Source organism: Camelus ferus, chromosome 14, assembly GCF_009834535.1.
Source record: "Camelus ferus isolate YT-003-E chromosome 14, BCGSAC_Cfer_1.0, whole genome shotgun sequence".
Lineage (NCBI taxonomy): Eukaryota > Metazoa > Chordata > Mammalia > Artiodactyla > Camelidae > Camelus > Camelus ferus.
In genome coordinates, this window is record NC_045709.1 from 64497959 (window position 1) to 64524938 (window position 26980).

Consider the following 26980-nt stretch of genomic DNA (forward strand, 5'->3'; position numbering starts at 1 on the left):
ACTTAGCCTATTCTGATCACATCTTCATCCAAATATTGTTATATTTTTTCCATTACAATGTTTCACAGCTTGTAAAAGCAAAAAAAAAATTTTATCCTAGACTCTAAAATCCTTCTCTACTGTTTTAGAGGCACGCCCTCTTGTCCTGACTTCCAGAAAACCAGAGAAAAAATTAGTCAACATTACCCTTAAAATATATTTCTAAAGTTACTCATGTATCCAAGTTATCATCAAGGCAGAGATAAAGTATATTATAAGGTAAAAGAAACTGGAATTAAAGGTTAAAAATAATTAAATTTAAGTCAAAGCTCCAACAGTTACTAAGAAAACCCGGGGAAGTCACAGTTTAATTGAACCTTTGTTGTCTCAGCTGTTACTAAGAGATACTGAAATCTTCATTAGTTACTACAAAGAGATATGATTTCAAACAAGACAGTGGATGTGATAAAGCTTCTAAAGGCCTATAATACTTACAGTCTTTCAGCATAGAAATCAGTTCTATTCCAGACAAATAGGGATTTCTCATCTACATAATTGCTTTAAAAAATTTCTTCCTGACAAAACTGATTTTAAAATTATATCTAGAGGATATAACATAAAACTGGCAGCTCAGTAAAATAGCTAGAGAGCATAGGTAATGCTCAATAAGTTTATGTAAAGCCACTGTCCCAATGCAGATTATATAACATGCTCAATAAACAAAAATTATTGCTAATAATAGCATTAGAAGTGGTAATAACACTGCTACTCAATTATGCTTTGCTTTATTTACGGGAGAAAGAATTGGAACAACTGATTTATTGGGAACACTTAATATCTGACATCCTTTGGAACATCTTAACACCAAGAATTAAATATCTGTTTCCCCACTTTGTATGTGGAAAAATTGAGACTTGGGTAGATTTTATAACTTGCCAATGGCTCACAGTTCAAAGCAACTTATACTCAACTTCAGTGCTCCTCAGGTTCAACTAGAATCTGCTGTTTCTCAGAAGTTCAGTTAAGCCTCCTCCTCTCAGAAAATCATGGCTAGTGCTGAATAAATATGTGTACCAGAAGGCAATCCCTCTATTTCTACAGACCCTTCAGCCATTTACATAGGCTTTACAATTTTTAACTACCCTCTCAGAGGGATGAAAGAAAAATGTTAATTTTATTTGTTAAACAGAACTTAAATATTGTGATTTCTCTAGTAAATATGAAGAATTATGGTAATGCACACAATTAAAATTTATTCTGTTAAATAATTCCATCACTTTATTAAGTTGCTTCATTAAGGAGAACTCCATTTCCTGAGACGTTTTAGCATGTGTTTTGCCACAACCTCCTTGTCAATACTGTCCTACTAATTATATACCAAAACTGTCTCTCTCTAAATAACATAATTATTTTTTTAAAAAATAGAGGAAATTGTCTTCAGAGTGTAGCATATTGTGATCCTGCTTCTCTTTTTTTAAAAAAAATTATTTTTAATTTGACTTTGGACAAGAAAATAAACTATTTAGACTGCACAAAATTAGAGTGATAAATGTTTTTTTAATTTTTTTAATTTAAAGAGTAGTTGATTTACAATGCTTCATGTGTACAGCAAAGTGATTCAGTTACATATATATATTCTTTTTTAAATTCTTTTCTATTATAAGTTATTACAGGATATTGAATTGAGTTCCCTGTGCTATACAGAAGGTCCTTGTTAATCCCAAATCCCTAATTTATCCCTGCTGCTCTTTTAAATTTATAAAAATATTGAGATTGAAATACACATTTAAAGCTTTGAATATTATGTTAGGACTACTTTCAGCAAAGATAACTGACAAGGCTCCAGTAATTCTAATTACCCTTCTATCAGCTTTATGGAGAGCTGTACTTTATCTTCTGTATAAATGTTTCATATTTGTGATTAATATGATGTTATTTGTGTTTGTCCTTTATCCTTATTACTTACAAAGCTCCCATGATAATAGATTGTTGTCAAACTTTTTTTCACAATTACCCATTTTGTAAAAACCTTTTTACATTTTGCAAACTATACTTGGACCCACAAACTTTTAATACGTATTTTGACCAGATACTTACTATTGCAATTTCTGGATAAATTATATACTCCTAAGACTATTCAAATGTAGTCTCACTACAAAATAGCAATGGGGAATGCATTTATAGAAAACAATACATTAGCAAATTCAATTCAAAGCAATACTTTTGAGATCTAACCAAAAAAAATCTAATTATTTATACTGAGTCCATAAGAAACCTTGTAACAGATTTTAAAAGTTCTTCATTTCAACCCCAGCCTAGTTCTGTTGCTGTTGGTCCTGAACAGAAAATTCTATTATCCCATCCATCCTGGTGTGAGCTCAAAGCCATCCTAGGCTCTCCTGCTCAGCCATGTCACCAATATGCACTATTTCTTACCACTGGACCTGGTTTGATTTTGTTTTATTTTCCATTACAGACTACTTTGATCTGAGGTAGTCATTATTCTCCTTCTTTTAGCATTTGACCAGATTCACTTATAAACAAGAAAGCTCAGATTCAGATTACCCCAGTCCAGTCACAGAAGCATGGGCATCATGCATGCACTCAGGTCACATGGAATTATTGTCTCATATAGTGTGTGCACAGTGCTACAGCTAAAATTAAGACTGACTCATGTTCAGCGTTCCAGTGCCTAGGAAATCTGAGGTAAGCTACCATCACCTCTGGCCACCCACCTTGTTCAAAAGACAGACAGATTAAAATAAAGATAGACTTGCAAATTTTCATAGATAGGCATATAGACATTCTCATTCATACACTGACATGAGTCTCTTCTAGGATACCCAAAGAGGGAGGCAAAAAAGAGATAATATTTATGCAAAAAAAAAGTAATCTATCAGGATGAGACTATCCAGAGTTACCCAGAGGAGAAGTTGGCATACATATGAGGAATTCTTTTAAATTACCATGACACTGTGAAATTCTTTAATAATATTTTCCATGTTTTTTATATTACTGTTCACCTATCTGTCTTACTCCCAGAATTACCTGACTACCCAACCAAAGTGAGAAGAAGTCTCAGATTCTGCACATGGCTAGGTTTCCAGGAGTCACTTCTTACCAGCAGCTTTAGGATGTGAAGCAAATAGGAACTGAAATCTATTTAGTGAGAGTGGGCTTAAAGCAAAAAGGGAACATCCAAAGCACCATATCTGAAGATTGACATCAAGACTCAGAGCAAAGAGAGACCCAGGGGGAATAATCAGGCAACTTTTCCTGAGACACTGGTGCACCGGGGGAGGAACCCATTACAGAGCGTCACTGATGTTCCCACGGGGAGGAAAGCATCTGTTACGGACATTGATGCAGTTCAGACATTTTGTAGACTGCAAACTTTCAAATGTCAAGAATGCTATATGTCTGACTCATCTTTCAAAGACAGCTCAAATGTCACCTCCTCTGTGAAGGCTACTCTGACAGATCCCCACATCAGAATTAATTTCTCGCCTCTTAGTGTTCCCACAGCATTTTGTTTGTGCCACTGGAATGGCCCTTACTTTTCTTTTATGGCCAAATGTTTATTTTCTGCCTCCTCTAATGGAACTTTCTTGAAGTCTGGGTCCACATCTTATTCATATTTTTATCTACCCTGCCTGGTAAGATTGGCTTAGAAGACACAGTTAACAGATGCTTATTAGATTGTTTTGAGGTCCCTGTCATACACAAGGGCGTGCAAAGATTTAATTAGATTACAGTAGAAAAGACTAAATATATTAAAATAAACTGAATATATGAAATTTCTATCCTATATCCTGGGAGGAGTGTGATAGCAATAAAGAAAATAGGGGTCATCAAACAGACACAGATCAGCTATGGACAGAGGAGAAGTGAAGGAGCTGTGGAAAGCCCTGGACTGTATCTTAGGAAGGAAGTCAACATGGAAAATGTAAAATTGAAACCATCCAGTAGAGACTGTGATAATTCAACCTGTGGGAATATACTGTATTACCAAGGGAAAAATAATGAGTTGAATGCTAAGGACAAAACTTTAAATAGTGCCTATATTTATAGGGTGAGAGGAAGAAAATTTCCTGTACATGAGGCAAAGGAGAAACCTGAGAAGTGAGAAACAAAAATAGAATAATGCCCAATTAAGAAAGCCTAGAAAGGAGTTTTAAGAAACAAGAGCAAAGGGCCATAATGCAAAGGGGTGGATTTGGAACTCTGAAGCTGACAGGGAACAAAGTGCATTTGAGATACTAAGTTGAAAAGAGATACACAGAAGTGGAAAATGTCCACTTGAGAGAACAATTATCTTGAGAAAACTTAATGAATAGTGTAAAGAATATGCTTCCTAAACTTGCCTTCAAATGAGTTCAAAAGAACCTGAAATATAAAGGAATTTGTAACATTAAGAGAAAGCCAAGTTTCCATTAAAGGGAATCATATAGAAAGAACTGCTTAAGGGTGAAAGCCACTGTTAATATGATGAGATGGTCCACATGGTACAATATAAGAGATTATAGAAGAGCTTACAGAGAATGGCTATGGAGAAGGTAACAGAGTGATTTGTGTTGTTGCCACTGGAGATACATCAGTGTCCTAATTGCCCCAATTCTTTAACATTCTCTGTATCCATGCCAAGTCCCCCCCACTAAAGTGATGGAGTATATTTCACCACTCCTGACTTTGGTTTCACACATGTGACTTACCTGGACCACAGGAATGTTAGCAAGTGTAATGAAACCAGAGGCTTGAGAATCATTCAAGCAGTTGAGATAGCTCTCTTACTCTTCTGGCATCTCCATGAGAAGACCAATTTCAGTCAAGTCCTCTGATTCCTGGGTAGAGAAGAAAACATGGAACAGAATCAATGTTTGGAACAGAAAGAAAACATGGAACAGAAACAAATGCTTGAGGAGATCCATCCAAGAGCAGCAGAGACACTCAGCCAAGCCCAACCTAAGTTAGCTGACTTCCAGCCAACTGAGAGCTATATGAGCTAAACAAAGCCGATGGTTGCCTATTAGTAATGTTTTGTTTATCTTTGTAACCATATTATAGCAATAGCAGATTGATTCAGAAGATAATAAAGATAATAGCCAATATTTATTGAGCAACACTGTGTCAAGAACTGTGTGTCAGGAGCCATTTTATTACATGGATAATCTCAACACACCCTAAAAACCACTCTATAAAATAGAGATTGTTTCATGACTGTTTAAAAATTATAAACTAAATTCAGAGTTCATACTGCTATCAAGTGGTGAGATCAAGATCCAAATTCAGGCATTCTACCTCCACAAACCATGGTTTTTAACCATCATACTTTGCTGAAAATATTAGAATGCTGTAGAAAATATCATTATATAATTATTAATTATTGTATTAAAATAATATTAAACTATTCGGTGGTATTTCCAAAAAAATAGAACCCACATAAGTATCACTAACTAAATGTGAAATAGATTATTGATTTTATTTTCCCTGGCAAGTACCCTATAACATTTAGTGCAAGGCTTTCCATCAAAGGCTGGATTGGAGAAAATGACTTAGATTCAAGGTTGGTGCTGGAGGTCATATTTCCTACCCTAACATGGCATGCGCATGCTTCAGTTTGTCTGTACACTGAAGGATGACTTGGTTTACAGAGCAGAATCAGTACTCATCTATTCAACCAAAAACAGAAAAGATGGCAAGCCTGACTTACTTGTTCTATCAAATTGGAAACAGAGACAGGAGAATGAACAGTCCATCTCCAGCACTGTGAATGTAGTAGATGATGTGCTATGCTGCCAGAACCCTCCTTTCAGAAGCAAAACACTCACTCTTATCAGTGTCAGGAGTGTCTGTGGCACACAGTTCACAGTGGAGTCTCTCTCTGGGGATTGCTCTCAGCCAAAGAGAGCAATTTTATTCAAGTTTGTGCCTTCTCCCCAGCAGTTGAGTCCAGTGACTGGCTGATACATAGGTACAAAGGCCTGGAAACCTTGCTTTGATTTCAAGTAACTGAAGATTTGTCTAGTTCTTGCTAGAGTCATGGGATCAAATGGAGCTTCTGTGACCACTACATCATAGTTTCACATCTTCCTCTGCCAATCCTGCTTCCCAATATATCTCCTGTCAATCTCCCAGGAATTTGACACTAGAATGCACTATCACATGGAGAAAAGAAATTTAATGTGTCTTCCATTTCTGTGTGTAGAAAGTGAAAGAGGAAGGGAGAAGTATGGAATTCATTCTTTAAGTCATAACATCTTCCTACTAATAAACATGCCTCAACAAATACCATGTTATCTCCAGATTAGCAACTTTCTCCCCAAAGGAGAAATGACTAACAGAGGAGATATAATCATCTTAATAATACCCAAAAAGTGTAGAGAAGATGCTTGCATAAAGTTCTAATCCTTCCTTGCACAAAAGTAAAAACAGATAGTGAAGGGAAAGTTTCCTTCTATAAAAAAAATTTACAGTATTGAATTTAAGATGTATGTGTCTGCATTTGCTTGAAAGTAGAATGTAATACCAAGAGAGCCATTAAGGGTTTTGTAGCAAATCATTTTTTCAAGCATTGAAAACTAAAATAATTTCCATGATATAAAAAGATGATTAAATCAAAGAAAGCAGGAAGGTACATTAGTTAGCTATTAAAAATCAGGATACAGCAAGTCCCTAATTCATAAGAGAATACGTTTCCAAAAGTATAATTGTAAGGTCAATGTTTAAAATTGAAAATACATTCTCTGTGGAAATAGCTTCCCAAGGCATCTCACTAAAACCATTTTAAACTCATAATATAGAAAGGGTATGTTACTGACCCAAGTGTTAAAGAACCCAAGTACCAGATGAAACTATGTTTCATATAAGGAATTATATTCAATGATTTCAGTTTGGGATACCAGGCATATACCTTGTTTCCATGGTCTTGGAGCAGGATGCCTCCATCATCTCAATGTCTGCCTTGGAAGGAGACCTACAAAGCTACACCTATAGGCATGGCATTCAACAAAGTATCAGGTTGGACGCCAGATTTCTTGGGTTAGGGTCAGGTCAGGTATATATACAGTACAATTCCTTGGGGAAGATAAATAATTCTCAGTCACGTCTTTTAGTCTGGCAAATTAAAAAAAAAAGAAATGACTTTTCTGTTTCATATTCCATTGTTACTTACTATTGCTTCTTCCTAGAGTTCATATCATCTCAGTAAACATTCACTGAGAACCTGTAAAGGAAAAAAAACATCCTGTGATAAATTCTGTTTTTATTTCTCTTTCTTCTCTTTTTTCCAACCATTGATACACAAAATGGATATCATATTCCCATTTTGCTTGCATTTTCATATCCTTAAAGAAGTACATAACACTTCTGAGGTTTTCTGTAAGAGTTATCTATTATGAGTAAGAGGAAATACATAAGGGGTAAAATTGTAAGTGTGACTAATGTAATATCTGGGATTTGTTTTATCGAACACCTATCAAGGAAATTTTATGGACTAAGACTGTGAACTAGGTTACAGCGGGGAATGAGATATAATGCTTTGAAGAACTTAACAGTTTAAGAGGACACACAAGTAACAGGAAAATTACAAAGTAGTCTGATAGTGCTATGACTGGAAATGCTACTGTGGAAAGTTTCTCCCTCACTCCCATTGTATCCTTCCAGGTAGAGGAACTCAGCCAAACATTCTGGCCTCTCTCTGTCCCTATGCTCCTTTGCTTCAGGAGATGGGAGTGACTTAACCTAATTGAGAAATTTGTGAATAGCCTGGATGTGTTCAGCTCAAATTTATTTTTTTCCCTCTTGAAAAAGACCCAGGTTTCCTCTGCTCTTCTATCCTTTAAGATCGCTCACAGGGTAGATACCCTGGTGTAGAGTCACCTGTGATTGGGTGACTACATCTGGCTAATTATGGGATTCAGTTAGCAGGTCCATTTGGCTCTTACCCTAAGCTATATCCTCCAATTTAATATTTATCAGGTGAACGGCTTTATCCTCTATATTGGTTCTCTTATTTTCTACTTCAGGCAGTAAAGTTGGGTAGTGTTTATAATTTTGCCTTGAATTTCCTAACAGGGTAAATATTCTGGGCCAAGGGAACTTACTGGGGGAAATACCTTAAACCAATGTTGCACGTTCCAGAAGGCTTTCTTTCTGAAGGAAGGGATACTAAAATGAAACCTGAGATTATTATCAGGTCATACAGGTGAATAGCTAAGGAAAGATATTCCAAAGAGATGGAATGCCATATGCAAAGGTCATAGAAGAAAAAGAAATGTGATAAAAATGATGCAGGTATTAGTTTACTCAGAATTTTCATTTAACCAATGACTCCTAATTTTTTATTGACTGTTTTCAAAGTAACTTTATTCCTATCTTTTCTTTTCTCTGCCCCCACAGTATCTTATGCTGACCCTGACTTTTAATCATTCTTCCCTTAAAGGAGTATCTGTATTATAGTTTCAGCTTTAATGCTTAAAATTATTCTGTTCTCAGATATTATAATTCTGATGGATTATTCTCTTTCCTCTTATTGCTATTTATTGGTTTCATTAAAAAAAATAGATTTTCTTTAAACACTTGCAAACTGATTGCAATAGACTACTAAATGCCAGTTCCCCAAATAGCACCAATACAATCTGTTGATAAGACAGATTTGAGTTTGTTATTTACTGAGGCAGAGAAAACACTACCTCTGCAGTTGCTGTGGCTTATCTCAGAGGAAAGAAGGCAAGGTTAGAATTTACTGAGAATTGAAATTTTGATTTAACGGAGTTCTAGCAGGGTGGGTTTGCTTAGGACAAGGTTAGGATCATAATACACTAAGCCAGGAACAGTGAAAACAGCAAGACTAGGATTTTGAGTCCAGTGGTTCAGAAAACATTAGGGTCCAAACTGTCTGTTAGTGTTTTCCTTTGAAGACTTGATAGGCCTTTCTGAAAGTTTCAGTAGTGAAAATTCAAGCCACTTACCTGAGCAAGAAACTCCAGGAAAAGGTTAGGACATGTTAATGAAGACAGTGGTATAGCAAAATAATGTTAATATAGACAATAGGTATAGTTTTCCATGGCTGAAAAAAATGATTAATAATCATCTTCTACAACAACTAAGTGGTTATTATTTTTCCCAGTAGTGTTTACAGTTAAATCACATTTCAGTATATTTTAGGCGAGGTTTTGGTAGACAGCCTGGCCTTTCTAGCATTCCTAAAGCCATCCGCACTTTAGCTATGTTTGATATTTGTGTTCCTTCAATTCACTCTTTAACATAACCTTATAAACAAAGTGAAGTAATAAGAAACCTACTCATGAAATGGACCTTTTTATAATTGTACTCCTTGGAACACTTTCAAATCTATATATGGTAAATAATAATAATGATATTTTTGAAAATAATAATAGCAATAATGAGGACTGGTATTTATTGAATATCTACTATACTTCAAACAGCATAGAAAGTGCTTGGCATTAATTATCACGTTTAATTCTCGCAACAGTCTCATAAAGTGTATAATATTAGTATCTCCATTTCATAGGAAACTAGGGTTCAGAAAAATTAAATAATTTGATACAGCTAGTAAGTAGCTGAACCAGAATTTTAACTGCAGGAATTTTATCAGATTCCAGAAATTGTGAGAACTTTGAGGTCAAATGTTACATCTCATGTATTTCTATATCCTAGGAAGTATAATAATAGCATCTATTGGGAATTTAACACATATTTTTGAAGTGAGTGCTATTTTTGAAGAAATAATCAACAATAATATAATACAAAAAAAATATTGGTTAAAATGGTGCAAATATAAAAATACTTATTTTTCATACTACATGCTATTAGAAGTTTCAAAAAGAGTTTGACATGTCCCTGACGTATCAGGTTACACTGGCCAAAATAGTTTGTGCATAAAATGATGTATTATATCCATGTTATAACAAAATGTGGCAATATGTGTTTTTCTCATATAATAGAAACAAAACCAATGAAACATATTGAGACATAGTTTCTCTTACCTCAAGGCAAAATACTTCGATTCTCTCTGATTTAAAGGTTCTTTTGTGCTCAGAGCTTCTCATGCTACGTCAAGATTATACCCTTTTCCTTCAGAGATTATGGAGAATGAATAATTTATCAAATAAGCTGAAATATCCAGCCAGATATGCAAAGCTCATAGAAAAGTAAAATGACAGCCACCTACACAAAATACAAGGTGAAACAGCCCCCAGCCTAGGATGGGCCCCAAGACACATTACACCCACACTATCTCTTAGCAAATATCAAGCAACATGGAACTAATAGACTTGTCAGGAAAAACAAACATCCCAACAGACAAAAAGAGTCACTTTATTAATAACTGTCATACTGTGACATCCATAAGTTTTACCCTGAGGCCTTACTAAGCTAATCACAGTCTTCATCCAATTATTTGCTGCCTTAAGAGTGGTAGATCATACTGGGTGGTTACAAGGAATTATTTGCATATTGCATATCCTTGCCAAGTGAAAATAAAAGGAAGTTGGATTGTTGTTATCTCTTATCAATGATTTTAACTATCTTTTCTCTTCCCATCATGCTGAATAGAGTGTGGGCTGCACTGTGGCATTGATTTTGTGCACTGTTACACTGATATTATAGTCTGCCTGTTGTCATCATTTTACAACTAAGATACTGAAGAAAGACTGATGGGAAATAATAGTAATTTAAGACATTACTGTTTATCCTTATTAATTTTCCCATGGCATTCTCTTTCTATCTTTGGCAAATTTGACAAATTGAAGAAGGGCAGAGGCAGTGAACTTCAATCTTTGAAAGCCTTTACAGAAGGGAACCAGCCTCAAGAAGCCTGATAATGACAAGCAATAAAACAACAGCATATTGATCCAAAAGCTTCAGGGTGCTAGCTCTAGAAAAGGCAAGAGACACAAATCTCAAGGGCTCTCATCCATAGCAAGGTGACTGAATTATTCATTTTGTTGTTTTAACAAATCTACATTAAAAACTTATTAGATGCCAAAGTATAATGATAAACAAAGTAATAATAAACAAACAAACAAATAGCCAATATCCCTAAGTTATGGAGCTTAGAGTTCAAGGAGGGTGATCAGGCAGCAATCAAACTCAGATAAATGTAAGTGGAGAGCTGTGATTGGAGGGAAAGCTTCATGGTAATAGGAAATATCAAATGAGGTGAGTGACAGTGTCAGGCAGTCAGGGACTGCTAGTTTCAGGAAATGATGATTAAACTGAGATTTGAGGGAAGAGTAGGAGTTAACTAAATAGTGCTGTTTATAGGTATGTGGTGTAGAATCACTCGAAGCACAGGGAAGAGCAATCGGAAAGGTTCTCTGTTAAAGGAACAGGGGACATCCAAAGAATTGACAGGAAAGAAGGCTGTATGGCTGGTGCACAGAGAACAGGGAGGGATATGGGACAGGATGCTGCTGAGGGGGTGGATAGAGGCCAGCCCTCATATTGCCTTGTAGCTCCAGGATATTATTTTTTATCCCAAGAACAATGGAAAGCCACAGGGGTGTTCTGAGGTAGAGGGAGGGTGCACACCAGGTGTGATCCAACAGCATTTTGAAAGCATCTCTGCTGCAGTGTGAAGAATGCCTTGTCACAGGCATGAGTGAGTGCAGAGAGAACACTTAGGAGGCCATTTTAGTCCTTGAGTGATGAGATGACTGCCTCAGGTTAGAGTGATAGCAGACGAGACAAGCAGAAGTGAACAGATTTAAGCTATTTATATACATAGCTTATACATATGATGGTGATCTAAGGGCAGTGTATAGACTGGTTGTGGAAGAAAAAGCAGTAGGGTTGATCAGTAGATTTCAAGGTTTCATTAATCAATCAGCAGGAATATTAACTGAGAGAATGAGATTTGGAACACTGGAGAGGAGTAGACTGGATTTTGGTTGGTTAAATGGAGGGTTTGACATGCCTGTAAGTCATCCAGGAGGGGACTCTGGAAAGGCAACTAGTTATGTGAGTCTCTAGCTCAAAGCTGAGGAGATCAGGGATGGCAGTCTACATTTGGCAGTTATCTGTGCACAAACAGGTATTTGGAGAATCTTTTGTGTTTTGTGTTCTAGCTGATGATCAGTAGGTAGGGTTCCTCTCCATAATTTTGGTTTCTAATAAACAATTTATAAACCTAGTATTTATCATTCAAGTATGCTTACTTAATTTAACTTTATTTTTAAATTAATTCTTGATTTCTCCAATGCACTCTAAACATCTTTATGTGAGCCAGGTGAGAAGGCACCTGCAACACAATCGTGAAGGCTAGGAAGCCCGGTGGGCCAGAGCAGACGTCAGGACCCAAGAGGATTAAGGAGGGTGTATACTGCAATGGTTGCTGGTAGTAGTTGCCCTGAGCCAGATGTCAGAGCCCAGCATGGTGAAGAGGAGATTCACACAGGACACAGCCCTGGCGTGGAATGTCGGACCCCAAGAGAGATGAAAAGGACATCCGCAAGTGGGGGACAGAGTGGCCCTCTGCAGGATTTTGGACTCCAAGGAGCGTAAGGAAGGCTTCACCACAGACATAGTGAAGACAGTCCAGAACATTGTTTCAGAGTCAAAGGAATGAAGTGGTTATGCATACTAGGGGAGGGGCTCAATGTAGCCCATGACAGCACATGAGGGCTCCTGAAAGGATGGCTAAATGTCAGGGTTATTGCAGAAAGGGTACAAGACGAATATGGAACAAATTATTCTTTCTGAAAATAAGAAAGTGCTCAATAATGGGAAATGTCGAAAGAACAACAGCAACAAAAATCTTCAAGAACCAAATCTGGGAAATTTTGAGTATCAAAAGAAATAATCACAGTAATGAATTCTAACTCGTGGAACAAAATAGGAATCTTATAGTACATACTAATAGAAATAAATTCATTAATAAATTAAATATTGAGTGAACAATGGATTTTATACATAGTCTCAAGTATCTCCCCTTGAAATGCTTTTTAATTACTGAGGGGAAAAAAAATCTGGCAGAACCACCTTTATCTAGCTAGCAACATTAGCATCTCCAGCAATGAAACAAATCATGTACTATGTGATAGGACACAGCAATATTTCTGTGATATTCCTGCCAAAGATGCATAACCTGTTGACGTGAATCATGAGAAAGCATCAGAGAATCCCAAACGGAGGGTCATTATACAAAATGACTGGTGTGAAATCTTCAAGTGTCAATGTCATAAAAATAAGGAAAAGATAAGGAACTGCTCCAGATTGAGGAGAATAAGATAGCGTGGCAACTAAATTACTAAATACAATACCTGAACTAGAACTTGCTCTTTTTGTTATAAAGACTATCACTGATACAAGTGGTAAACAGTGACTGGGACCTGAGGGTCAGATGATAGTAATATGTCATTGCTAATTTCTGACTTGCTGATTTGCTGGTTGTATTGGGGCAATGTAGGAGAATGTCCTTGTTTTTAGAAAATAAGCTCTAGCCTATTCAGGATGATGGGGAACCATATCAGCGACTAATTTTTAAATGGCTCAGGAAAATAATGTTATTTGTACAATACACTTAGCAATACATTTAATATCTAAGTTTGAGACTGTGTTTCTTAAAGAGTATCAAATCATCTGGATTTATATGTAACCAGCTATGAAAAGTAGATTTCTGTTTGAGAAAGAGAGCAGAAAACATAATAAAACATTATCTAAATGAAGTAACTATTACACTTCCATATTTTTTTAGCCTGACTTTTCATCAACAATGCTTCTGAACTCATTTTTAGAACATAGGAAATCTGACATAGGAAGATGATGAAGAGTATGAGCAGTCAAGACACAGGTACGTAACCCAAAGGCAGTGAGAAATGATGCACCTGATTTCCATTCTTATGGTCTCAAGCATTTTGGGTATTAGTTAAATCTGGCTCCTAATACTGAAAATCACTATTATCATATTACAGAAATTTCTACCCACCTAACATTACCACTTCTTTCTGAGAGTGCCTTTGGAAGAGCAGACAATCCAAGACGTGAATAAAGTGCTTACCAATTTGAGATGCTTTCAAGTTAGAATGAACCCCTGAATGAATCATTAGGCTTTAGCAACTTGAAAGCCCTTGATCTTCAATATAGCATCTTAAGAATGTGATGTGCCATTTATTTTTCTTTTACCCAAGTTTTACTATTGGATATCTGATTACCTAAAAAGATAGGATGGAAATAATTTAAGATGCATCTCTCCTCTCATCTGTACTTATTGCTTGACTTCTATCACGACTCTAAAGTAAACTATAAATCCAAAAATGTTAAGATCCTGAAGCCTAAAGACATAATAATGCTTTTGTTGGAGCTTAATGTGCCACCAAAGTAGAACTCTATCACTGGAATAAAATGGGGCATTGAACTAGCTGACTGCCTTCTAGAGATGTTATTCTAACTTCTCACATCATGATCCTAACAGATCACTTCATTCTACTGCAGAAAAGGGATGCGTGGAGTGAGGAAATATGGGAGGAAGGGGAACTTAGATAAAATCTCTTTGAAATGAAAGCCATTTATGCAATTAATAAATGTAAAGTACATGTTACATGGCAAAGATATTATTATTATTATTATTATTATTATTATTATTATTATTATTATTATTATTAGTCTAGCTATGGCCTTTTGATATTACAGATTGCACTAAAATAACAGACATATGAACTTTTTCTGAAATTAAATAATAAATAGGACATGCAGAATAAGGAGAAGGACGATGTGTAAATGGTGCTTCTTCAGCCGCATTCATGTTATCACAATTAATGATATCATTAATAGTCATCTGCTCCTCGTGAGAAAAACTAAATCACTTGAATTGTGCCTCTCATCTCACCTCTATCCCTCACACCATTGCTTTGGATGTCCATTCGTCCACACAAACACATACACTCTGCTTCCATGTGGCATCTTATTTTTTATAGGTTTTTTCTTAAGAGCTACTCCTCCCAAAAAGAGTAGTAAAATCACATTTTCTTCTCTTCAGCTTGAATTCTATCAGTGCCCTCCATCTCTGAAGACCTGGGAGGAGTTTGGGTACCACTTCCAGTTGAGGCTATGTTTCATGGATTCCTCCTGGATTTAACTCTTGAGGAAGTTATGAAATCTTGAATCCCATTAATTTCCTGAGGTCCACTATGTCCACTAAAGTCCACTAATGCTACTGTTACTTCCTCCATTAGGTACTCTGTATCCTTATGATAACACCTGGCTTTTCCAGCAGTGAAATTGTGTTAGAAGCTCTTGAAATGTCAAAAAGAAAAAGAAAAAGAAAAAGAAATACAAAGAAAGAGAAAGAGAAAGAAAAAGAAAAACTAACAATAACAGAAAAAACTGTTGCAGCTTCTACCAAAGAAGAGGTAATCTCTTTGTCCCTCTGTCTCTCTCTCCCTCCTCTCACTTTTATGTTACTATATCACTCAGCTCTCATTAAATGTCTGCCATGTTCTTCAAATACCAATCAGAATGTTTTAATAAGATAACCTTTTGTAGCCTTTTCAAATTGAATTGACCAGCCTCAGTCTACCTAGGACTCAAATATAAGACAACAGGGGCCCTATTGTGCTCAATCTGAGTGCTATTATCCTGTTATTATAACTGCCCCTCTTTTTCGAATACTCGACTTTGTAACTGGAGCAGCTGTCATGTGTTGAAATCTGACCCTTTCTTCCCCTAGGATGACTTTTTTTTCCAAGAAGTCTCCTTTTTGGCCAGCTCATGCATTCTTCTACTCAAACTCACAAATGTATTAGTCCTAAGGGAGCAAAATTACTCTGAAACTGGCAATTTCTTCCTTATCATGCACAAATGTATAAAAGATTGTTATTCTTGTTTCCTCCATGGTAACACATTCCTGTCTTAATCTATGTTTGACACTAAGTTGAGAGAAGGGAAGAAGTTAGACAAGGTGACAAAGAGAATAGCTGTAATAAAACACAACAAAAGAAAATTATGCTAATAAATTAACCCACCACTAATGTGAGTAAATTCTTCCTGTGACCCTTTTTCAACTACTCTAAAACCACGCAGTTAAATTAGCAGATTTTTGTTGAATGCTGTGGTCATTTCATGTCTCCAGTCACAATAGCATGACATTTCATTGTGAAAATTCACTCATTCATTCACCACTTTATTCATTTCATGTCTTCCGTGTGCTTATTGTGCTTCAGACAAATTTGTATGTAAATAATTGCACTATAGTGGGCTAAGGGCATGTTAGCAGTTTGGACCAGGACCAAGGGCAGCAGAAAGGAGAATACCATCAATTCTGCTTGGTTGAATACTTGAAAGCTTAGAGCAGAAAGCAAATGAGATTTGGTCTTGCAGGATGGAAGTCTTAGGGTCTTTCAAGGGAACAATTAGGAAGAACATTACAGGTAGAATAAGTTTGTGCAAGGAATGAAATAATGACACTTGTTCAGGGAACTGTAAATAGTTCTATGTACTTGAAGAGTCCCAGAAGCCACAGATTTTGGCATCAGAAAAGCTGGATTTGAACTTAGCTCTGACATTTACTATCTGTGTAACTTAGATCAAGTCATTTAAAGTTTCAACGCTTCAGTTTTACTAATTTGAAAAATGAGAATAATGGTGTTCACCACTGAGTTTTTATTTTAAGGATGGAAAAACAAATGGCCAAGTCCTGCACAGTTTCTGGCCCTGGGAAATACCCTGTAATTACAAAGAGTTGTTACAGTTGGTATTGTCATCATGAGAGTTGTTGCTGTTAGGATAGGGGAAAGAGGAGACAAAGTTGAAGAGGCGGGCAAGGACCAAGTCATAGAGGATTGTGGATGTTCTGCTAAGAAATCTGTTCAACATATTTCTAAATGTTAATTTCACTGACAATAATGTTTTTCAAAATTGTATGAAATCCATCCTTAAACCTTGCCATCCTTTATCTGCCCATTACCCTTCCAATTATCAATCTTTATCAATATTTAGTACCTTTACTGATCCTTTCTTTGTCACACATTCTTTCAATTGTCATTTTTCTTTTATGTTTGTATATTTTAAGTATTTTTCAAAGATGACCAAATTAATTTCCATTTGCATCTTCATTTGTCTTCGTTCCTGTGAAAGAGAAATTAAACTTTTAACTTGACACTTTTATCATTAAATCTCCCAAACTTCTTTTCTCCATCTTAATTTTCTCATTAAACTCACTTGCTTAAATGATTAACAGTAAAGAAAAGGAAAATAATAATCTTTTATCCACATGCTTTAATGGAGCTACAAGACTGACATAACAATATTAATTACAGAATATAAATAGAGTTTTCATTATATGTTGTCAAAAACTTGTTTTTTTTTTAATCTATCATATAATTTACAAATATAGACAGATCATTGGGTTCAGATTTGCTGGTCTGAACTAAAAAGAAGCTATGTATGGAAGCTATCAGGATGATATTTATGCATGAAAATGAATTTGAATCTGAATAGCATCCTCTAAAAATATGGTTTTTTGCTATATTTCAAAGTAGTCATTTCCATAACTCTCACCAATGATATATTTACATTGCCAGATCCCTTCTATTGAACTAACAAAAACTGAAAAATTCATCAGACATAAAGGTATTTGAAGAAAAAATATAATCTAAAGTTGTTACACTTTGCAAGCTAGATATGCCAGACTCCCACCTTCAAATTTTTCACATAGTAAAATCATTACAAATGCATTTTTTGAAAAAAAATCTCATAGAAATAGAGATCAGATTTGTGGTTAAGGGAGGCAGGAGGTTGGGGAGGCAGCAGAACTGGAGGAAGGTGGCCAAAAGTTACAAACTTTCAGTTATAAGAATGAGTACAAGGGACATAATGTACAACATGATGGCTATAGCTAACATGGCTGTATGATATATAAGAAAGATGTTAAGAGAGTAAACATTAAGAGTTCCCATCACAAGGGTTTTTTCCCTTTCTTTTTGTGTATGTATATGAGATGATGGACACTAACTAAACTTATTGCAGCAATCATTTCACGATACATGTAAGACAAATCATTACGCTGCACACCGTAAACTTACACAGTGATGTATGTCAGCTGTATCGCAATAGAACTGGAAAAAAATTTTTTGAAGAGTATTTTTTCTTGAAATTAAGAAAAATGAAACTTTAAATATGAAGGCATTTATAAAGTAGGGCATTTCTAATAGCTTTATGAAGATCTACTTCATAAAATTTTCTTATTGAACCTGTACAATTCAATAGTGCAACCACCACCAAAATCTAAGTTTGGAACGTTTTCATCACCCCATTATCCTATATGCATTGCAGTCACTCCCCATTCCTGCCCCAACTCTAAGCATTACATCTATTTTTTGTTTCCATGAATTTGCCTAATCTGGGCATTTCATATAAATAGAATCTTACAATATTTTTTGAATAACTTTTATCACTTAGCATAATGTTTTCAAAGTTCATTCATTGTGTAGCATGTATTACTAATATTTTTGCTGAATAATATTCTTTTGTATAAATATAACACAGCTTGTTTGATGGACATTTAGGTTGTTTCCATACCTTGCTTATTATGAATAATACCACTAATAACACTAAAGTACAATTTTGTGTGGATATATGTTTTATTTCACTTGGGATGTACCTAAGAGAGGAATTACTGGGCATATGATTAACTCTATTCTTAATCTTTCAAGAAACTGCCCAGCCATTTCCCAAAGTGACTGTACCATTTTGCATTCCACCAGCAATGTGTAAGGATTCCAATTTCTTCACCCACTTGCTGTGGTCTTTTTGATTATAGCTATCCCATGGGTATGAAATGATATCTCATTGTGGTTCCAATATAAATTTCTGTAATGATTAATGATGATGACACACATTTATGTGCTTATTGGGCATTTGTGTATCTTTTTGGAGAAATGTCTATCAGGTCCTTGGTGCATTTTTTTAATTGGGCTGTCTTGTTATTTAGTTGTAAGAGTTATTTATATATTCTGAACACCAGTTATTTATCAGATACATTATTTACAAATATTTTCTCTTATTTTGCAGATTGTATATTTACTTTTTTGAAGGTATAATTCGCAGCACAAAATTTATTCATTTTGATGTAGTCCAATTTATCTATATTTTTTCCTTTGCTGCTTTGTACCCTTGGTTTCATATCTAAGAAATCGTTGTCTAATCTTGGGTCACAAAAATTACTCCTATGTTTTCTTCCAGGACTTTAATAGATTAGCTCTTACATTAGGTTAATTATTTACCCTAAGTATTTTTTTGTTTTGTTGGTATGGTGTAAGGAAGGGCTCTGGCTTCATTTTTTGCATGTTGGTATCCACTTATCCCAGCACCATTTGTTGTAAAGACTTTATTCTTCATTGTGTTGTGTCTGCAGTCTTGTCAAAAATCAACTGACCATTAATGTAAAGGTAAGTTTCTGGACTCTCACTTCTAGTCCGCTGATCTATATGTCTATCTTTATTCCATTATCACAGGACTGTGTTAATTACTGTAGCTTTGCAGTAAGTTTTGAAATCATAAATTTGGGGGTACTTCAGTTTTGGGTTTTTTTCCCTCAAGATTATTAGGGCTATTTTGGGTCCCTTGGATTTCCACATGAATTCTGGGATCAGCTTTTCAATTTCTGCAAAAAAAAAAAAAAAAAAAAAAAAAAAGAAAGAAAGGTAGCTGGTATTTTGATAGATATGCTGCTTAATCTCTAAAACAATTTGGAGATTGACATGTTAACCATATTTTCTGATCCATGAACACGCGATGTAAGTTTATTTAAAATGTCTTTGATTTCTTTCAACAACATAGTATTTTTCAGCCAGCCATGTGCTCCTATTGTTAAATTTAGTCCAAATATTCTGCTACTTTTCAGGTTTATTGTAAATAAAATTATATTCTTTCTTAAATATATTTTTATGAAGTATAGTCTGTTTACAATGTTGTGTCAATTTTTGGTGTACAGCACAATATTTCAGTCATTTAGGAACACACATATATTTGTTTTCATATTCTTTTTAACCATAAGTTACAAGATATTGAATATAGTTCCCTGTGCTATACAGTATCAATTTGTTGTTTATCTATTTATATATAGTGGTTAGTATCTGCAAATCTATTTTAATTATATTTTCATATTGTTCATTACTAGTGAAATATGATTGTTGTATATTCTTGTATTCTGCAACATGCTGAACTCACTTATAAGTTCTAATGGGTTTTAGTGAATTTCTTATGATTTTCTATGTACAAGATTTTGTCATCTGTGAAAGGAGATAATTTTAGTTCTTCCTTTACTACCTGAATGCCTTTCATTTCTGTTTCTTATCTAATTTTCCTAACTAGAACCTCCAGTTCAATGTTGAGTAAAAGTGGCTAGAAAAGACATCTTTATCTTGTACCTGATCTTGGGAAGAAAACATCCAGTCTTTTACCATTAAGAATAATGTCAACTGTGGGGTTTCAAACGTACGATTTATCATATTGAGGAAATTCCCTACCGTTTCTAGTTTGTTGAGTATTTTGTCACATAAAAAAATGTTGGATTTTGTCAAATGAGTGTTCTACATGCATTGAGATGATCATATGATTTTTGTTCCTTTTTTCTATTAATATGATGTATTACATTGATTGTCAGATATTAAACTTGTCTTGTATTTAACCTCCTGCTTATGGTGTATTATTTTGATATGTTTTCATATTACTTTTGCTAGTATTTTTTTGAATATTTTTGTGTATTTGGGGAGCAAAATTTGCCATCCCAAAATATGTCTCTTTGGCATAAGGATTAACTTAGGCTAATTATTTTTAAGACTCAAGAAGTTTTTTCTTGTTACTTTCCCTTTAACTTTCTAAAAGAATTTAGATAAAGAGCTTGTTCCTGGAATAGAGCTTAGCACCAGAAATATCTGTGAAGAATATGGGCTAAGTGAGGGAGACAGGGAGGAATCACCTTCTACTGTGTGTCCCATTATTATTTTGTGGACCAGCAAACATTTTTCTACCAAATATTTGCTTTTCCACCTCCATGATAATTGCTTTCTTCTCCTTTGAAGTCTCAAATCACTATCTCCAACATTTTCTTTTGTCTTTAGCTAAAGATATATTTAAGGTGAGGGCTTTGGCCATTTGGGCAAGTTACTTAGTTTTCTTGACTCTCTCTCGTGAATACACATTATTAAACTTTTGTTTTATTTTCTCCTGTTAATCTGACTCATGCCTATTTAATACTCAGACAAGTCAGAAGAACCTGAAAGAGTAGAGGAAAATTAATTTCCCCCTGACAGTGTCTATGCTCATAAGGGATATTGATCTCTACTTTTCTTGTGATGACTTTTCTTGGTTTTAGTATCAGGATATTACTGACCTCATAAAATGAGTTGGGGAAATTCCCTAATCTTCATCTTCTTCTAGAGTTGGTTTTGATAATTTGTGTATATTTGCTAGAATTTGTCTATTTTATTTAATTTATTAATGTAGATATTCATAATATTCCCTTATAAACCATTTTATTTCTGTAAGGCTAGTAGTGATGTCTCATTATCCTGATTTTGGTCATTTGAGTCTTCTCTATTTTTTCTTGGTCAATTTAGCCAAAAGCTTATTAATATTGTTGATCTTTTTAATAAATCAGCTTTTGATTTTGTTGATTTCCTCTATTATTTTTATATTTTGTATTTCATTTATATCCCTTCTAATCATTATTACTTTTTTCCTTCTACTTGATTGGGTTTAATTTGCTGGGTTTTTTTGCTAGTTTCTTAACATGGGAGCTAAGATTATCTATCAATTTGAGATTTTTCTTCTTTCTTTAACATAGTAACAAGTTTCCTTCTCAGCACTGCTTTCACTAAATTGTGGTATATTGCATTTTTGCTTTCACTTATCTCAAGTTATTTTCTAACTTCCATAGTGATTTCCTTTTTGACCCATTGGTAATGTAAGAGTGAGTTGTTTAATTTCCACAAATTTCTGAATTAATCAAATATCCCACTATTGATTTCTAATTTCACTCCATTACATAGTTGGAGAGCATACTTTGTATGATTCTGATACTTTTAAATTTAATAAGACTTGTTCTATGGCCTAACTGAGTATGAAATAGTCAATTTAAAACTTACATAAATAAAAATCAGATTTTTAAAAATTTCTGTTTCACAATTTAAAGAAATGTAGCAATTCCATTTACCACACTGAAGTACTATTGTTGCTTTTGATAACTTTGAATGCATAAATCTTTGCAAAAATGAATTATGACTGTAGAATAGATAAACAAGATTACACTGTATAGCACAGGGAAATATACACAAAATGTTATGATAACTCACAGAGAAAAAAATGTGACAATGAGTGTGTATATGTCCATGAATGACTGAAAAATTGTGCTGAACACTGGGATTTGACACAACATGGTAAAGTGATTATAAATCAATAAAAAATGTTAAAAAAAAAAGAATTATGACTTAAATCTACAAATACCTCTCCTTTACAAATCTTATCTTCAAATCATCCTCTTCTTTAACAATTGAGATTGTCTGTATTTTCTATGAGATACTCTTGCTTCTCGAGAAGCAGACAGTAAACACTAATTTATTTATTTAAGCAATTTTTATACTTCATAAATATTATCAAACTTTTGCTAGATTAAGTAAATACTCAAAAACACATTAAATTCTCTGAAGAAATAAACATTGAAAAACATACATTTTATTTATAAATGCTTTTACACTCCATATTGACATTTAAAGAGAGGACACATGTGTAAAACTACAGGCTATAGACATCCTAATTCTATTTTCTAAAAGGTGAATAAATATTTCAAAATGCATACAAATGTTATAATACCTGTATACTAGCTTTGTCTTATAACTTATGCGTAGTTTTCACTTACTCATAGTTTTCTGTGAATGTTGGCTGAAGTAATGACAAATATATATGCAGCTAAATGTTAAAGAGAATGATAATAGAGTTCTGTGTTTTATGGGGATGTGAAAGTTGGATTATCAGCAAAACTTTAAAGCAAACACATGAGTTTACTGATAAAGAAAGTTACAGAGGGCAATTTAGTAAGTATATAGTATACTATATAAGCATAAGAGAAGAAATTTTTAAAGCAAACAACCAGTATAATTAATTAGTAGTTAAAGTCAATATACCATTGCTATTTTGTCACTGAAGACTTTTTCTAGAGGGGAGATAGGCGTTTCCAAAAGCCACTCAGAAAAATAAATATAAGGGTCTTTGCTCCTACTTACTAAAAGATTATATCCTATTAAAATGGAAACTGGATTAATTTTCACTCCCTTCTTGCTCTCCCAGGTAAATTCATAAAGGGGTGAAGGCCAGAGGATTACTGGGTTCGGCTACTCTGTAGTGTTTCTCAATCTTAGCTGCTTATTGGGATTATGAGAGGCTTGATTCCCATGGATTCTGATGGAACTGGCTTGGAGCATGGACATTTTTTAAGTTTCCTATTAATTCTAGTGCAACCAACATTGAGGGCCACTGCTCTATAGGAAGGGAGAGAGAGAGAATTTTTCCTGTAAACACATAAACATAAACACACACACACATGCACACGCAGACACACACAGACTTCACTGGGTTATCTCATTCTCTCAGAGTCCCTCATTCCTCCCTGGAAATGATCACATCAAAGTCCTCTTTATTTCTGGTCTAGGAAAGATTACCTGAAATTCTCTTTACTGTTAGAGACAGAGACTTAGGAGAATCAGATGGGAAAACAAGGGAGAGCATGAGAGAGAAAAACAGAGACACAGAGATGGATCTTGCTGCATATTTTTCTGTATATTCTGTTATTTTCATATTCTGTGGTCCAACAGGATAAGAATCAGAATACTAAAAATTTCCAGAATCTTTGAATGTGTTGCATTTGCTTTCTCTTAAATATTTATACATTTTCCCCCAAATGTGAGCTCATGAATTCTACAGATCCTTCTCTTCCTGTCACAAATCTCTATTGTGTCAAGGTGTACACCTTTTCAAAATCCAAGATGTTCTCAACCATGTACTTTTCAAAACTACTTTGGGCTGCTGGTTGTGAGTTTAACTGTTTTGCTCTAAACACTTTTAGCAATGAACAGCACATTTTTCTTTCAGGTTTTTTATGAGCAAAGTGGAGGCAAAAAATTTGCTCTGCCTCACATTTCTCAGCTATAGAGTCCTCTCAGTCTAACTAAATATTTAATTCTACCCTCAGGTCTCATATTTATACTTATATCAATAAAAAGTCCACTCATTATAATTTGCTTCTTATAATTGAATGTTCTAATTCAGGTATTTCCAATCTCTAAATTTTCACAGAAAGAAGTAAAAGTCTAACTAGATAAGACTTTGTCAGTATCAAGGGATATCAGTCCAGCTAGCAGTCTCCATGGAGCTTTGAAAATCTAGGAACCCAGGTCAGGAGTATTTTCTCACTTCTTAAATGTGTTTTCCACAAAGTTAATGAGGATCTCTCTTTTCTGATTTCATGCTGACTATCCCTAATTAAATTACAAGTGACTGGGTCTTCCCCAGATTATCCTTCGGTTAGCAGTTACACTTGTGTTTTTTCTCAGTTGCCAAAATTAATACGTTGAGTGGAATTTTCAAAAAAAAAAAGAACACTTAATTGAGTCTCAATTACAGATCTTATACTCAATAGTAAAACTTGTTTTCAAAGATACTAGCTGGACATAACCATGTACCTTTAACTGCTTCCTTCTAACCTTCAAGTCACAGTTTTCAAATCATATTTATATCTAGTGTCTGTTGAAGTGAGTTTGTGAAAACTTTAAGGAATTAGACATCAAGTAATTGTATGCTTGAATCTTTAATCCCTCCTAATTAGCTGTCATAAATTTAGAAAGTTACACAAATTCTTCAAAAGTCATGGTAAATTTATCAACCTTACATTAGTCATTGATAAAAATCTCAAGAAAAATATACAGATTAAAGCATTTTGTAAATTATAAAACACTCTACAAATAGTGTCTATTTTTATGAGCTTTGTTATCAGCACTGATCTTTCCTCCAAAATTAAAAAGTAGTTAAAATATTCTATAATTTGAGAAGTGTTTTTGAAAACCTGCTCCAACCTCCATCCCTCCCAAAACAACTTTTCATTGTTAACTTGAACTCATGATCAAAAATCCCACCATCAAAATCATTATGTGATTAAAATATGTATATGTCTTGAGAGAGATGACATATGTTTAGTGACAGTACTGTCTTCAGATTAAATACATAGGGCCTAGGACAATAATGCCTGTACTTAAATTCCAGCTCTATCATTTATTAGTTTTATGACCTTGAGCAAATTCTTTAACTTCCTAATAGCTTAATTTCTTTATATGTAAAATGAGGAAAATTATACTATCTACGGCATAAGGTTGCTATGATGATTAAATTAATTAATGCACATTAAGTGTTTAGAAGAGAGGCTGGCACACAGTAGAAATTAAATGAATGCTATAACTTTTTGCTATTGCTGTTATCATTATTAGTTCACCCCTTTTCCTTACACCAGCTTTTTCTTTCCTCCTAACTGCTGACCACATGCTTTAACCTTTTCTGCCACCATTGTTATACACAAATGCCATTTTTTTCCAGAAGGCCTTTTCTGACTTCTTGTCTCCTTTCCCCTGGATTTAATACAAGAGAAGAGTAGAATGAAAGAGGATAAGTGGATGGGCACCAAGGAAGATTTTCTTCCTAATAATTTTACTCAAGAATGTCCCTATCTATGGGAAATACAGAAGGCCTGAGAAAAGCACAGTGCATCTCTTTCCTTTGCCTACTCTCACCTCTATGTGACATCAAGAACAAGTAGTGAAGGATTATTTTCATCCATGAAATCGCTCTCTATTGCCTACTGGCTGTGGACAAAGCAAAAAATTGAACTGGGCAAATTTAAAGAGATAGTGAAGATTTTATTCAAGGTACCATGAACTGAACTGTGCCCACTCAAAATTCACATTTGAAGCTGTAATCCCCAGTGGGTTGATATTTGGAGATGGGTCCTGTGCGAAGTAATTATGCTCAGATGAGGTCATGTGTGTGGAGCTCTAATGATGGAATTAGTGCCTTTATAAGGAGAGACATCAGAGAGCTTACTTGCTTTTTCTCTCTGCCATGTAAGGACACAGAGAGAAGGCAGCCATCTGCCAGCCAGAACAAGAGCCCACATGCTGGAACCCTGACTTTGGACTTCCCTACCTTCCCCAAACCAGAAGAAATAAATTTTTATTGTGTGAGCCACCAAGTCTACTTTGTTATGGTGGCATCAGCTGACTAAGACACAAGGCCATTGCAATGAGGGGGAGAAGATAGAATTCAGCCTGAACTTGAATCCACTAAAACAAAAGGTAAGAGAATTTTTAAGTGTGAGGGTAACTAGTGGAAAAGTACTGGAGGGTGTTAGGAGGGGGAGGTTGATCAATGGGATGTGCTGAACACATTGAGTACGTTTCCAAATGGTTTTCTCTGTGATTAAACCATCTGTGTTTGCTACTTGGTTCCCAGTGAAGGTAGACAGGGAGACTAGGGGTGTTATATTCCTTGATGATTATATTTTAAACAGATGGCTCCTAGGTCCTTAAGAAAGACATTCTTGAGTTATAAAATTAGAAAAATCTTTTAAAAAAAAAGTCAAATATATCTAAAAATGTCAAAGAACAAATTTACAGTTATTAGTTTTCTAAAGTAAATGCTCTAAGAAAAGGAAGATCAGGGGTCTTCCTAAAATTCAGTCAAGCAGAGGGGAACATTAAGGCACTCTTGGTCAGTTGTGGTTATCATGTTTTAACCACCTGCCTGCTTGAACTGATGACATAAAACAAACAAAGAAAAATTGATCTATCAGATCCTTCTGTGTCATCCTCATTTAATCTTCACATCAAGCTGTCTTACCATATTGCAATTTCACAAGTTTAGTTCCATTCAAATGTTGATTTTCCTTTAACGTCCTCCTGCACAGAGGAGTTTTCAAGCATAGCACAATTAATTGAAATGT

The 26980-nt window shown here is 34.7% G+C and overlaps 1 long non-coding RNA gene across 1 annotated transcript; it reads left to right on the forward strand.

Moving 5' to 3' along the window:
* Positions 1–13694: 13694 nt before the first annotated feature.
* Positions 13695–26582, forward strand: LOC116668508. The gene is made up of 4 exons (XR_004325610.1): positions 13695–13792; positions 15174–15350; positions 24289–24386; positions 26108–26582. It is a non-coding gene; the product is annotated as an uncharacterized LOC116668508 (long non-coding RNA).
* Positions 26583–26980: the final 398 nt, after the last annotated feature.